We start from the raw sequence: 13,893 nt of genomic DNA on the forward strand, positions 1-13,893 counted from the left end.
GTGGGGGCCAGCAGAGAGAATGTGCACGTAGGAGCCGCTGTGGATTTTGCCCACGTGCGAGGCAGCACCTGCAGAAGGCCCTGTTCAGATGAGCAAGGCTGTCGTGGTGGAACATAAGGGCCGAGGCGGCCCTGTAGATATGCCAGACCAAAGACATGAAGAACTTTGTATGTGATAGTCAATACCTTGCATTGCACCCGGTAGCTGAAAAGCAACCAGTGGACTGACTGCAAAATGGGAGTAATATTCATGCTCCTCTTAGCTTCCGATAATAAACGAGCTGGGGTGTTCTGTGTGCCAACTGGAGTTTCCGAGTTAGAGGGGGGACAATGTACAGTGTATTGCTGTACCCAAGTCTCGCTGTTACTGTGGCACGGATCCAGGTGGACAGATCAGCTGTGTTGAGGTGCGGGGGGGGGGGGCACATTCCAGGCTAGGCTGAGTTTGAGGAAAGCATTTTTTGCAGCTGCCTGAATTTGCTATTCTGGCAATAGCACTGGGTCCAGTATGACCCCTCAGCTCTTAAGAGTCTGCAAGGGTCAGACGGACACCATCGAAAGTAGGGAGCACCACGCCCTTCAAGATCTCTGCCTTCCCAACGAGCGTCACTTCTATCTTGCCTGGGTTCCGTTTCAATTTGTTCTCTTTCAGCTGTTTGACCACAACCATCAGGCAGCGACCCAAGATCGCTGCTGAATCTAATTTTATCAGGTGTCGGCACTTGACCTTATCCTAAAGTGTGCTCCATTTTAGGCCAAACAAGGTGGGGCCCTGAAAGGAATCATGCGGAGGGGAGGGTAAGCATCTCACTTGTCCAGGTGCCGACAGACCCATTCCCGGGTTCTAGAAGTTCCTAGGGGCTTGATTGCCCCACAGCCTTCTATTTTCTCTCCCTCCTCTTTCATTGCTGTTCAAAGGGCCACTAACTCCCTGCTTCCCAGGGGGCAAGGAGGAGTGTGCTAAGCCCATGGGACAGCGGGTGGTCTTGAGAAGTGTTTTCCTTCTGCTCCCGAGTAGACAGACTCCCCACCCCCACCCCACAGATGGCCCCATTTCACTGCCCTCCTGACAGGCTCTCACGCATCAAGGATGCCATCAGCAGGAGCAACTGGCAGCGCAAAACAATCTCGTAAAAAGCTACTCTGTCAGCAAAGTGAGTCAGCCTGGCTCTGGCGGGGCCCCTTCGGAGCATTTGCTAACATCTCCGGAGTGATTTAGGGTGAGGGAAAGCGACAGCAACACCGCAGGCCCAGCCACCGAGCTGCATCATCCCATCGCAGAGATGCCGGTCCCAGTTGCTGAACCAAACCAACGTGCTCCTCCGCCTGGCCCGTTGCATTGTCAAGAGCTGCCGGCCAAGGCAGGAATGATGACCCAACCATCGGAACCAAGCCCAAGCGCCGTCTCTATCTGCAAAGACCTGACCCCACCCTTGAGGATGGGGGCTTGGAATGGCGTGCCTCTAGGCACAGGCGGAAGGACTCCAACTTCCAAGCACATTCTGGCTTGCAAAGAGCTCAATGTAGACATTTTTCAGGATTTAGAGCTTCAGGAAAAAACAGAGGGCAACCCACTAAGCTGCAGGAGGGGGGGCAGGCCCTGCCCACATCCTTTTCCTTCCTCTTGGATATTTGGTTTCCTGTGCAGAATCCCACCTACCCACCAAGCAATAGCCTCAACGAATAGATGGGATCAGCATGACTTTATATATATATATATATATATCCTTGTAAATCACCTTTTAGAGTGTAGCTTGTTTTAACGCTTCCAGTTTGCAAATCTTTTTCTTAGGCGACAAAGTAAACACCTGCAACAGCCAAGCCATATTTATTGTGAGGATTTTTTGCCTCTTGCAAACACAATTCAATAGAAAGCAGCAACATTTGGTAATGTTTGTCCCCATTATAAAACAAAGACAATATTCCCAAATCCCAACCGATCTTCAGAAATGCACCATTTTACTGGGTCTTGGCCTGGCCTATATCGGCTAGACTGACCTTGAGCAAAGAGGTATCGATGGAGGGTTTTGAAATGGAGAACAGTTGAGTAACCAGCCAGTGTGGCTGCCCTGCCCCTCCCAGATCTCTTTATCTCTGAACTGGATCCAATCAATCTCAGCAAGGTCAGTTTGTCAAAACAGGCTGGTCGTCCCCCTCCTACGAGCTGACACACTTTCTCCCTTCGCATCTCTGCCGCCCACTCTCCTGTCTGTCTGCCCAGGAAGAGAACCACTTTCAAGTCCATGATGGGCTGGAGCAGCGGACGAGAGCAAATGCTTCTTTGTGCGACATTCTGACTCGCCCACGGTTTGGCAAGTGCCTCTGCCTTTGATGGCTTGGGAAGGCGCTTAGGGTAGGTCACATTAAGGGCTCTTTGTTATGATAGCCACATAGAACCTCCCTGTTCAGAAAGATCACGCGCTTGGCGTACTACCATTGTCACGGGCCTTGCGAGCTTCCCAAAAGCTGCTCACAGCTGAACACAGGATATTGGGCAAGATGGAGCTCAGCTCCGACCCGGCAGAGCACTTCTTCATTTGGATTCTATGTAAAGTGGCTTGCATGGAGGATGGAGGGATTCTGTTTGGAATATCCAAAGCTCTCCTGAAGCCATGGAGCTCCGCTGTCATTCTTTCCTCTACAGTAAAGAGCCCAGTAGCACCTTTAAGACTAACCAACTTTATGGTAGCATAAGCTTTTGAGAACCACTGCTCTCTTCATCAGATGCAACTTTATTGTAGCATAAGCTTTCGAGAACCACAGCTCTCTTTGTCAGATGCAACCTGACGGTTGCATCTGACGAAGAGAGCTGTGGCTCTCGAAAGCTTATGCTTCAATAAAGTTGGTTAGTCTTAAAGGTGCTACTGGACTCTTTACTATTTTGCGACTACAGACTAACATGGCTAACTCATTTGGATCTATAGATCCAGAGGAGTTAGCCGTGTTAGTCTGTAGTAGCAAAATCAAAAAGAGTCCAGTAGCACCTTTAAGACTAACCAATTTTATTGTAGCATAAGCTTTCGAAAATCACGTTCTCTTTGTCAGATGCATGGAGGGCAGAAGGAAACTGGTCAGATATTGGGGAGGGGAGGGGGGGAGGGGGAGGAGGAGAGGAGGGATGTAAACAACTCCTTTGATATGGAGATGCAGACAGCTCCTTTTGGTGTGGGGTTCAGTTTGCTTGTGTAAAGGTTCAAAGGAGTTTGCCGTGTTAGTCTGTAGTAGCAAAATCAAAAAGAGTTCAGCAGCAGCACCTAGACTATCCAATTCCACTGCAGCACAAGCCTTCGATAACCACAGTCCTCCCCGCCAGATGCATCTGACAAAGAGAACTGTGCTCTTTCCTCTGACTCTGGGCCTGCGACTGTCGGGAGAGAGATTGCTCGCTGTTCACGTTCCCTGGGACCTGAACACTCCTGCGCTCGCACTACAGAAGACATTTTGCTAGTTCAAGCAACATTCGACCTTAGGGTGAAGCAAGCAAGGAGAGCCAGACTTTCGATGTGTCTGTGAACATACGACGCTGCCTTGGAGCAGAGGTGCTGAAGGGACTTTTGCTACCCCACGTTCAAGCCAGGGCCCCCGGGGCTCGCTTGGACCCTGCTGGTGGCACTGCAGGCCCAAGAAGGTGCGCTATTGGGCATGAACGGAGCCCCAAGGGTTGCTTGGCAGAGATATCAGACCCTCCGAGGGCCCGGCAGGGGAGAGTCCTGGCTGGGGATTCTGGCTGTCTGCCGCCACCCTCACGAAGCAGGCCAAAACAGAAGGCTGGTGCCCATTAAACAAGCCCGTGCAATTTCCCAAGAGTCTTGCGTTGTTCTCACTGTTAAATAGGTGCAGCCTCTTAAGCCTGACTTGGTGTGTTTTCCTTGGAGGGCGCATGGAAGGCTCCAGTCCTCACTTGCCTGGATAATGAACAATAAAGCTGGCCTCTTAATTGCTCTTTCCCTGGGATCAAAAGAAGAGCTTGGAAAGGGGGCAGCTGCTCTCTTTGATATGCCCAGATGCAAATCAGGGGAGAGGAGAAAATGGGGGGGGGAGAGCTGACAAAGCTCTCGGAGACGTTGCCGTAGGAATTTAGAAATGCTACCCCTAAACCTTTGGGTCTGTGAAGGGTTAATTAGTGGATCAACAGAGCCACCCCAATACCAGATACATCCAGTGCTAGAAGCTCAGAGAGAGAGAGAGAGAGAGAGAGAGAGAGAGAGAGAGAGAGAGAGAGAGAGAGAGAGAGAGAGAGAGAGAGAGAGAGAAGTACTACCCCGGGGCATTCACAGACCTAGATACTCATGGTAGACCAGGGCTAATGGTAATTTGACACCCCCCAATCTGTTTGTCCTACTTGAAGATGAAATTGAGGATAACATCAGCATCACTGCCTCGCTGCCAACTTGCCTGATCCGGCAGGAAAGGCTCTGGGTTTTAGAAGGAAGTTTTGTATCTGTTCTGATCTGGCCCGGGAGCTGTTTACTAGGCTGAAGGGCCAGGGCTCCTTTACCCTGCACTGGCAAGCTTAAGATGAACTGAATGACTCTCGAGCTCAGGTTGGCATTCATTCAGGCAAACCTTGCAAGACCATAGATTTGCGTTCTAAGCGAACTGCCATGGAGCTGAGCTCACTCAATTCCATGCAAGTCCTTTCCACGTGTTAATTTTCATCCTGAGCGGCCATGGAGCTCAGGTCTATAGTCTCGCAAGCCGAACTGGCACCCTGGGACCTCCGATTTGAGCAAGCTGCTGCTCGGGTTCAGGGAAGCACCTTAAACCACTTACTCGTCCTCCTGTCTGCAATCTAAGCAGGTTGGAATGTCCCCGGCAGGATGGACGGATCAGCCCAAACGCGTGACGACATGAACTCTCCTGACAGGTTCATTCTTTCAGAATGAAATCATGCAAATATTAAACTCTAATTTTTTCACAGCCACATGGAGGAACTTTAGTGGTTCCACTCTTCATCTATGTTCTTGTGTAGCTCCCATTTATTCTCTTTTAAAATGAGCTAAGCCCATCGACCGGCCACCTTAAATTCCTTAACATCTGTGTCCGGGGTGGATGGCGAGGAGGAGGAACAGGTCTTATACAACAATATCTTTTCATCTCCTACACCCATCAAGAATTTAAGATGACCTGGGAATCCCTGATGGATAACCCAACCCCAACACCCTATTTTTCTCCACACCCACCCTAGAGGCTCCCTAGATGAAACAGGCATGGCAGGAACCCAGTTTCCAAACACGGGCTGAGCACAGCAAGGCTGGCAAAAGCCTGCTAGTTCCCCAGCTGGTGTCAGCTTAGCATATTCTCACAATGAGGCATCTCTGCAGAATTCTCACACCACACCAAGGGAGGGGAGGGCACCAATGACACTGAGAGAGAGGACAGCACCCAGGCAGAGTTGCCTCTGAAGCAGACGAGAGTTTCTGGCATGGAGTGGGGGATCTGTACCAACAGAGTAGTGAAGAGTCCAGTAGCACCTTTAAGACTAACCAACTGTATTGTAGCGTAAGCTTTCAAGAACCACAGCTCTCTTCGTCAGATGCATACATGCTGTGGTTCTCAAAAGCTTATGTTACAGTAAAGTTGGTTAGTCTTAAAGGGGTTACTGGAATCTTTACTATTTTGCGACTACAGACTAACACGGCTAACTCCTCTGGATCTGTACCAACAAAGGCTCCACACAGATTAACGGCACTCAGCACCTTATGAATGTTTTATAAGAGCAAGTTAATAAGGAACCTGCAGCAGTGTTGCAAGTTGTCACAAGGGCAGAGAAATATTCTGTGTTGGCACGTTTCGGGCACAGACGTGCGTTGCTTCAACGGGAGCAAACTCATTGCGGACAAAATTCAAGATGAGGCGTGTGAGCAAGAGTGATTTGCTTCCCTTCAAACTCTACGAGGGCGGCGTGAAAACACTTCTCATTGCTGAGGAAAGGATGAGCTGCGCTGAGAGAAATCTCGGAGCAAGTTCATTGTTCCACCTTTGAAGACAGAGATGCTTCACTGTTTACATGCAAGGCCACGGGCAGAACTTCCCTCAAAGAATGGGTGATGCCCTCCAGCCTTTCAGCGAGCTGCCCTGTGAAGAGAGCACGGCTATGAAGCTCGGCTGAAGTGACCAGGAAGCAGCGCCATCCTCACCCACAGCCTGGATCAGCCAAACCAAAATCAATTATGCAAAAAATTAAAACTGGCAGGATAAACACACTTTGATCCACCCAGCCACGTCTCTAGGATGTTCCTTCCCACGCTCAACTTGCCGAGATCAGCTTCTCCTGCCGAGGCTCTCTCCTTGTGGTGCCGCCAGCTCCCCTTGGCGGTCAGGGCAGGAGGAGCCCTCCCTGGCTTGCTTGCCAAGGCCCTGGAAAAGCAGAGCCCTGATGGGACAGGGCTTTGGCCAAGCTGAGATAGTTGCTTGCTACTGCTGGGCTGGGGGAGGAATCACCAGGCAGTTTTGGTCCACACTTTCAACTGTAGCAATAGATCCAGAGGAGTGAGCCGTGTTAGTCTGTAGTAGCAAAATGGCGAAGAGTCCAGTAGCACCTTTAAGACTAACCGACTTTACTGTAGCATAAGCTTTTGAGAGCCACAGCACTCTTTGTCAGATGCATGATGAAGCAATGTAGCACTTTTTTTTTAGTAAGACACTTTGAGCCACTGAGTATGGAAGGGTAAGTGGGGTATAAGTAGTTAAATAAATAAGAACATTTGGTAAATCTGCATACAAGTGGTTGAGTCCTCCTCTGGTGGGGGGCAGAGTATTGGGGGAACCTGGTCCAGAATTTCAAGCCAGAAAGATTGAGGCTTCTCAGTTCATTCAAGGGCAGCTGCCATTCTAGCACAGGGAAGTCGGACTGTTTCCACAGCGCCTTCTCTGCTGGAAAGACTTGCCGTGCAGTAACCTTGCTTTCCCAACACTGCTCCTGCCCCCTTAAGGAGTTTGCTCTCAGAACTGCAGTGCTGGGGGAATATATCATTGCCATCAAAGGACTTTCTCTGCTGCATCAGTGTGAAATATTTCTCCAAAAGTGAGCAGGGCCATTGCATCTCTTTCCAGGAACTTGCAAAACAAAATTTACCACTAGAGATGGACATGAACCGGGAAAATTCCGAATCGTGTGGTTCGTAGTTCGTCGCATTTCACATACCACGAACTTTCACAGACTTTCCCCGGTTCGCAAACCGGTTCATTCGGTTAGTGAAAACATCACTTCTGGGTCAGCAGAAGGTCTGCAGAGAACCCATTCCCCCCTCCCTTGCCTAGGAAAGTGATCAGCACCAGGCTGTCTGCAGTGATGAACCAAAATACGAACCAAATGAACCAGGCTAAAATTAAACATGGTTCATGAGGAAATGAGCTCCCACAAACCGCTGGTTCACGAACCATGAACCAGCCCAGTTCCTGACGAACTTTGGTTCATATTTCAGTTCGTGCCTGCCTCTATTTACCATTCTTCAAGAGAGAGAGAAATATCTTTATGTAAGGCAAGTCCACCTCTGCCTTCATGATCTCTTGTTCTGGGACAAGCAGATGAAATCAGGCAAATTTGCGTCGATTACAAAGAGGAGGAAGATCACTTTCCTTGGATCGGGATTCTGGGAGTCTTGAATCAGAATGTCTTTATATTAAACAGAGGAGGAGGAGGAGGAGGAGACCCCAATTTCACAAGGAAACCCAAGGCCAGGTGGCTCCCTCCACCATTCTCGCTAACACCTTGCTTCACAAGGTTGCCTCTTTCCAATCCAGTTGTCCCATTTCTGCAAAAGGACTCCCAGCCATAATCTGGCAGCAGGTAACATGGGGGGAGAGCGTTCTCTCCCATCGTACTGTAAGAGACCAGCCAACGAAACAGACTGACAAACAATAGCACTTCTTCAGATCATGTGCAGTTGATTTTATGGAATTTGGTGGCTGAGAAGTTAATGAAGGAGAAATCTGCCAAGGGACACCAGCCATGACGACTGAATAGAAGTTCCATGTTCACAGGAAGGCTACCTCTGAGTATCAGGGGCTGGAACAAGCAGCTTGAGAAGCCTCTTACGTTCTGGCCCTGCTTTGGGGTTGGGCAATAGAATGCTGGGATTTTGGGCGGCTCTGGCAGGCTTGCTTGAGGCCTCCTCCTCCTCCTTACTGCCGCCATTAAATGCAAGACTTCCGCAGGATAAGAAAGCTCACTACTGCCTTAAAGAAGATGGGAGGGGAGAGGAAATGGGGTGGAACCAAAATCCCTGGCAGGTCTTTTGATCCAGTGCTCGGTCACACCAACCTCCCCCCCCCCCCGGTAAGTCTGGAGTCTCTGGGCACAACAACCATGGAATAGCAGAGGGAGCATCTAAGGGAACTCTGCACAGGCCTTTAAAGCAACCCTCAGCTGTGCTTTAGAACCAGAACTCAGTCCAAACAAAGGGGACCCGGAGAATGCTGTAAGATGCACGTAGTTTCTGCACTTCCATGCCCGATGAAGGAAACAAGGAAGCATCAGAAACAATGGTGGATCATTTCCTCGTGGGAGAAACAATCCTCTGTGTGGGGCAGCTTTAAGATCCACTTCCTTTGATTTGTGCCATTCATCCGGTGGCAGGAATTCCTCCCCACACATTGCGCAGGTAGCGAGGAAAATGAACAGTTCTTCTAGGTAGAGGCAGAGAAAGACTGTTTGCAAAATAAACAGAGGATTGGTTGATGTGCCACGTGCTTTCTCTTTCCAAGATAAAGGGCAGAAAGGACCTGGGAGAATTCCCAACGTTTCCCAGGTTCCTTAGCTAGATCTTCAAGGCTCAGCTAAACCTACGAAAAGTCACCTGCACTCCTCAGTTTTGACCCAAATGTTCTTTCAAGAGTGGAAGGTTTGCTACCACGAAGGAGGGCTGCGAATGCCAAGGGCAGAAATGAAGCAAGGACTCCCATGGTCATGAAGGAGAGCAGAGAGGCAGCACAGCAATTGGCTTGGATACAAGAGCAGGTTGAGGTGCCTCTCTCAGCAGGCCTGGCACCGAGGCCACGTGCTGCTCCAGGGTTGCCTCTCCCTCCTGGCAGCCAAGAGGGTCTTGGCTCTTCCAGACAGGGGGCCGCCCTCCGATGTGTGCCAACCTAAGCTAGGTGTGGCCGTGTGGAGTCTCCCACCAGCCTTCAGACAGAAAGCACAAATGCTCAGCCCACAGGACAGGCAGCTGCTGGGTTGCTGCATTCCCAAAACTGCCTGCTGCTTCCTCTGCGGCTAGTTGCTCTCACCCCCACCATTCTGGACAAAGCTGAAGTTGGTTCCCAGTTCCTTAGCCAACCACAAATGTTGAGGATACTTGCAAAGCTTTGTACCCCAAAATAGGGATTAGACCACCACATGTCATGCACCCTCACATGCAGGGGACTCTGCCCTCCAGGCGGGCCAGTACCGCTTCCTGCTCCAAAGGCCAGCCCCTGAGCTAATTGCTCCAAAGCGGGGTGCCCCCAGGACAAAGTCACAAGGGGAAGAAGAAGCCAGCCCAATAGAACTGTTGGCCCCCTTCCTGGCACGATATTTATGCTACTTGTAACACTTCATTCCCTATCTGTGGTCTGGGCTTTCCTCCTGTTCTTCTTTATTCTAATTCCCTGCCCATCTTCGGGTTTACCCAAAGCGGGGGGGAAAAATCAGGAATACCATAATTCCAAAGTGGCAAGCCACTTTGGAATTATGGTATTTTACTCGCTTCGGCATGCTCCGTAAATATTCGGAGCATACTGTTTTTGATGGTGTTTAAAGAGCCCCGCCACTGCTTGCAAGCAGCGGCGGGGCCCTTTAAACTAAGCCCCAAAGCTTTCCGAGGCATTCTGAATGCTTCAGAAAGCTTTGATTCGGGATTTCCAAATTGGGGCCAGCAGATCAGGTCCGATTCGGGAGTTTTCCCCAAATCGGATATCTGAACCACACCCCTAGTGCTTAGTCTGGGAAACCCAGGTTCAAAACTCTACTCACTCATGGAAGCTTACTGGGTGACCTCATGCCAGTCACACTCAGCTTAACCTATCTCACAGGGTATTGTTGTGAAGATAAAATGGAAGAGAGGGGGACAATGTATGCCAGGGTATTTCACCCATTGGGACTACATGCTCTGGGGCTTCTAAATGGCAATGCAGGCATAAAATACTGGATGTGTAAATTTGTCCAGTGGGAAATACTCTGATTTGCCAGTGGTAGCTAGTTTAGTTTTTATTCTCTCCAGGAGTAAAGAAAAGGGAGTGCATCGTCCAGAGGAACCCAGGATAGCCTCAGGTTTCCATCCCCCCAAGCCAGGAACCTAAAGGGACAGGGGTTCACAACTCCAATGCACCCGACGGCGACTCACAAAAGCTTATGCTGGAATAAATTTGTTAACCTTGAAGGTGCTTCTGCATTTCATGGGGATAACTGCATATGGTAAAACATTTTGTTTCAAATGCTCCTATTCTGTCTTTCCCCAACACAATCTACCCCTTTACTAGCGTCAGCTATGTAACACCCGCCCCCCACCCCCAGCTTCAGAGGCAGTCTAGTTCTGAACATCAGTGCCTGATTCTCGGAGGCATCTGGCTGGCGAGGGCAGGAAACCACGTAGTCCTGCAGGGTTTGAGTTCAGCGGCAACTTAGAGACCAACAACATTTCCAGAGTGCAAGTTTTTGAGAGTCAGAGCTCCCTTCTTCAGACACCAGATGGTGCATACTTCAGATGCTGCACTACGGACCTCTGGTCTGACCCAGAAAACGCTTGGTAGTTATGAGCCCTTTCCGCCCTTCCAGCACCACCGTCTCCATGTTCTGTCACTCACCTGCAGCAACGTGCCCCCTGGGGACTGAACTGGCAGGAGGCAAATGAAGCGTGTCCAGGCCGAGGCAACTCCAAGGCTCAGCATTTTGGTGTGTACCTCAACGTGATCCAGGTGGGAAAGAACAACACCTTCCAGGCATTTGTGTTGGTGCACGTGGAGTCCTTGGAAAGGCAGTGGGAAAGAAAACATCCCTGTGGCTTGGGGAGAAAGTTTTGAAACAGAAGATCTTTTGGGGGCAAAAAAGGGTGGATTCAGAACCCAGAAGCAGGGCGCTCACCCACCCACCCAAAGGGGACTCATGCGCCCTGGGCTCTGGAGCATGGGCACTGGAAGCAGGCGCACTCTGGGTGGACACAAGTATTAAGCCCTGTCCCAGCAGACGCGTTCCTACCTGCACAAACAGCGACTCGGGAACAGCAAACATTGACTAAGGAGGTAAATTTCTTTTACAGCTCCCTTCAGGGTCAGATCCTGCTGTGACCCGAGTGCTTTGGAAGTTTTTAAATCTCTAGAATGAAAAGAGGGCTGCCAAGCTTAAGAGGTGGACCTTCCAAGGGGGACTGCTCTTAAAACTGCTAAAAAAGGCCGTCCAAAGTCCTCCACCAAGGAGCTTTCAGTTTACAGCCGCAGGCTTTGTTGCGAGGTCTTCGGAAGCTGGAGTCTCACGGTCTGGGCCGATTTGTCTCGGGGGCCAGCTCTGCGGCTGCTACAAAGTCAAGGGTACAGTTTGCCATGACTGCACAACATAACTCTCGGCTGTTTTTTGGTTACAAAAGCCGTGATCCCAGGGCTTCAAAGGGAAGGCGAAAATAAAACCCCGTGAGAGCCCCATGGCGGGGACAGGCACTCGAGCCTCTGCCTCCATGAAGGCACCATTCATAAAATGTTGAATAATATGCTGTGTTTGGCGGGTCTGGTCCTGACTGCCCATTGGAAACATTTCAGAACTTGCTTGGAGGAAAGACCCGTCCTGCACACAAGAGGGAAAATTAAGCCGCCCGAGACAAAATGTCTCCAAGGGGAAACATTCCCCAGACCACATGAAGCGGGAAACCAGCGGCTTTTGAAGGGTAGCCCTGCTGAGGAAGAGCATCCTCCTCCCACACTGTTCCAGTGAAATACCGTAACTAAGTGGCCGTTCAGCTGGGCGGCGTGTGCAAAATTTAGCAGAGACTGGGAGGTGGGCGGCTCTGAGCCCCCTGACTCTGCCCTCTCCCACATGCCCGTCTCCGGGCCTCCCACCTCTCCTGCTCCCCTTTCCCCTGCAATTCAGGAGCACGCAACAGGAGGAGATGGTTGCCCAGCAATTGCCCAGTGTCCCATCTTGCTTGTGATCACCCAGCAGCAGCGGACGTGCCCTTCCTTGTCCTCCCCCCTTTTCCTAGAAAAGGCAAAGGAAAAAGAGGACATGATCCCGCCCCCACCCCACCCACCATTCGTTTAAATCTAACCATCACCAACCCCGATCCTGAGAAGTGAGCTCTGACTCACGAAAGCTCACACCCTACCACAAATTGTGTTGTGTCCCATGAGGCCAAGCGTAGCATAAGGACATACACATCTCCTGCGGTGGGCCTATGGCAGCTTTCGTCACAGCTCAGTTTTTCACGAAAGCGCATGTCCTACCCAAAATTTTGTTAGTCTTATAGGTGCTACTGGACAGACTCACACAGCTACCCATCTTGATCTATCTTGATCCGGAGGATCAGGAAGGATCAAATTAACTCAATTAAAAATTAAATTAACATTCAAATATATTAATCCAATCCATTTAGTGATGACCGAGAGTCTGCTATCCTGAAAATCAGCCTCTCCCTGAACCACGATCCTGGAGTGGGGCGGGGGGGGGGCTTTACCCACCCACTGGTTCAGTTTATGTTAACCTAGAAACTCAACAGTTGCCCCCACCTCGCCCGGCCTCCCAGATACCTCACCCCATAGCCTGGTTTTGAGTGCAGGGGGAGAGGAAAACGTGACAATTCTACCACAGAGCCACGTGAGAGGTTTTTGTTTTGCTCTTTAACAGGTAGGCAGAGCGCACCAAAATCTCCTTGCCACCTCTGCCAAACCACATCAAAGAGCCACCTTGCGAAGGGCGGCGGGGACAGACTTGCCAAGAACGCATGAAGAAACAAAGCTTCAGGTCTCCTTTCCACGGAACATCTCCCAAGCATTCCAAGACCGGCTTCTCTTCTCCTCCTCCTCCAGTGGGGAACGCAAGAAAGGGCTAAAGAAACACGATGTTCCCTTGCACCTTGGGGTGGTGGCTTGGGCCGCTGAATTCAGCTGATGTTGATGGCTCACAAAAAATAGCCATGATCCAAAGGCAGATGTGCAAAGACAAACAAGGGCAGGCCAGGATTGGGCCCAGAGTACCTCTGAGACATAACCATGTGCGGTCCCAGGTCTTGACGGAGGGACACTATCTATGTCGAGGGAGGAGCTTCCAGGCAAGGGCTGGGCTCTGGTGCGCCTGCTGAGAGGAGCCCCTCCTCTACATGAGGCTCAGCGGCCTAGCCCGTCCCTCAATGGCAGGCGCAGGGCTCTCTCTCCCGCCTTTGGCTCAGGCCCTTGACCCTCCTGTTCCCCGACACAAAACCCAAATACTCAGAGGAGCCTTTCCCAACTGTTGTTGCAGACTGGATTTGGCTCCCCCTTCTCTCTATTGTCTACATTTAGACTGTAAGCTGCTCCGGCCAGGAACTTTGGATTTTGCTATTGTTATCTGGTACACAGAATGAACCGACTAAGGCATGTCTAAACAGCTCATCCCGATGCCCTGCTCTGAACCAAACCGCAATCCTAACTCGCTGGCTATGGGACACGCCTTCCGAGAAGCCTTTGGGCAAAGACCTCCCACCACGAGGATCCTTTTGTGTTTCTCACAGGATAGCTAATTAATTCACCAGGCTAATGAGGAAACTGGAACCTGCACCTCCAGAAATCTCCCAAGGAGAACGGTGTGCCAAGAAAGGGCGCCTCCACCTAAACTGCCCACGCCCAAAGTTACCTTCAGTCAGGTACATAATGAAATTACTCTTGATTGTGGCTCTGAAGAGTATGTCCCAAAACAACTTGCGACAAACAGGCCAATTCAAAGTAGACTTTT

This window comes from Eublepharis macularius, chromosome 17 (genome assembly GCF_028583425.1).
Source record: "Eublepharis macularius isolate TG4126 chromosome 17, MPM_Emac_v1.0, whole genome shotgun sequence".
Lineage (NCBI taxonomy): Eukaryota > Metazoa > Chordata > Lepidosauria > Squamata > Eublepharidae > Eublepharis > Eublepharis macularius.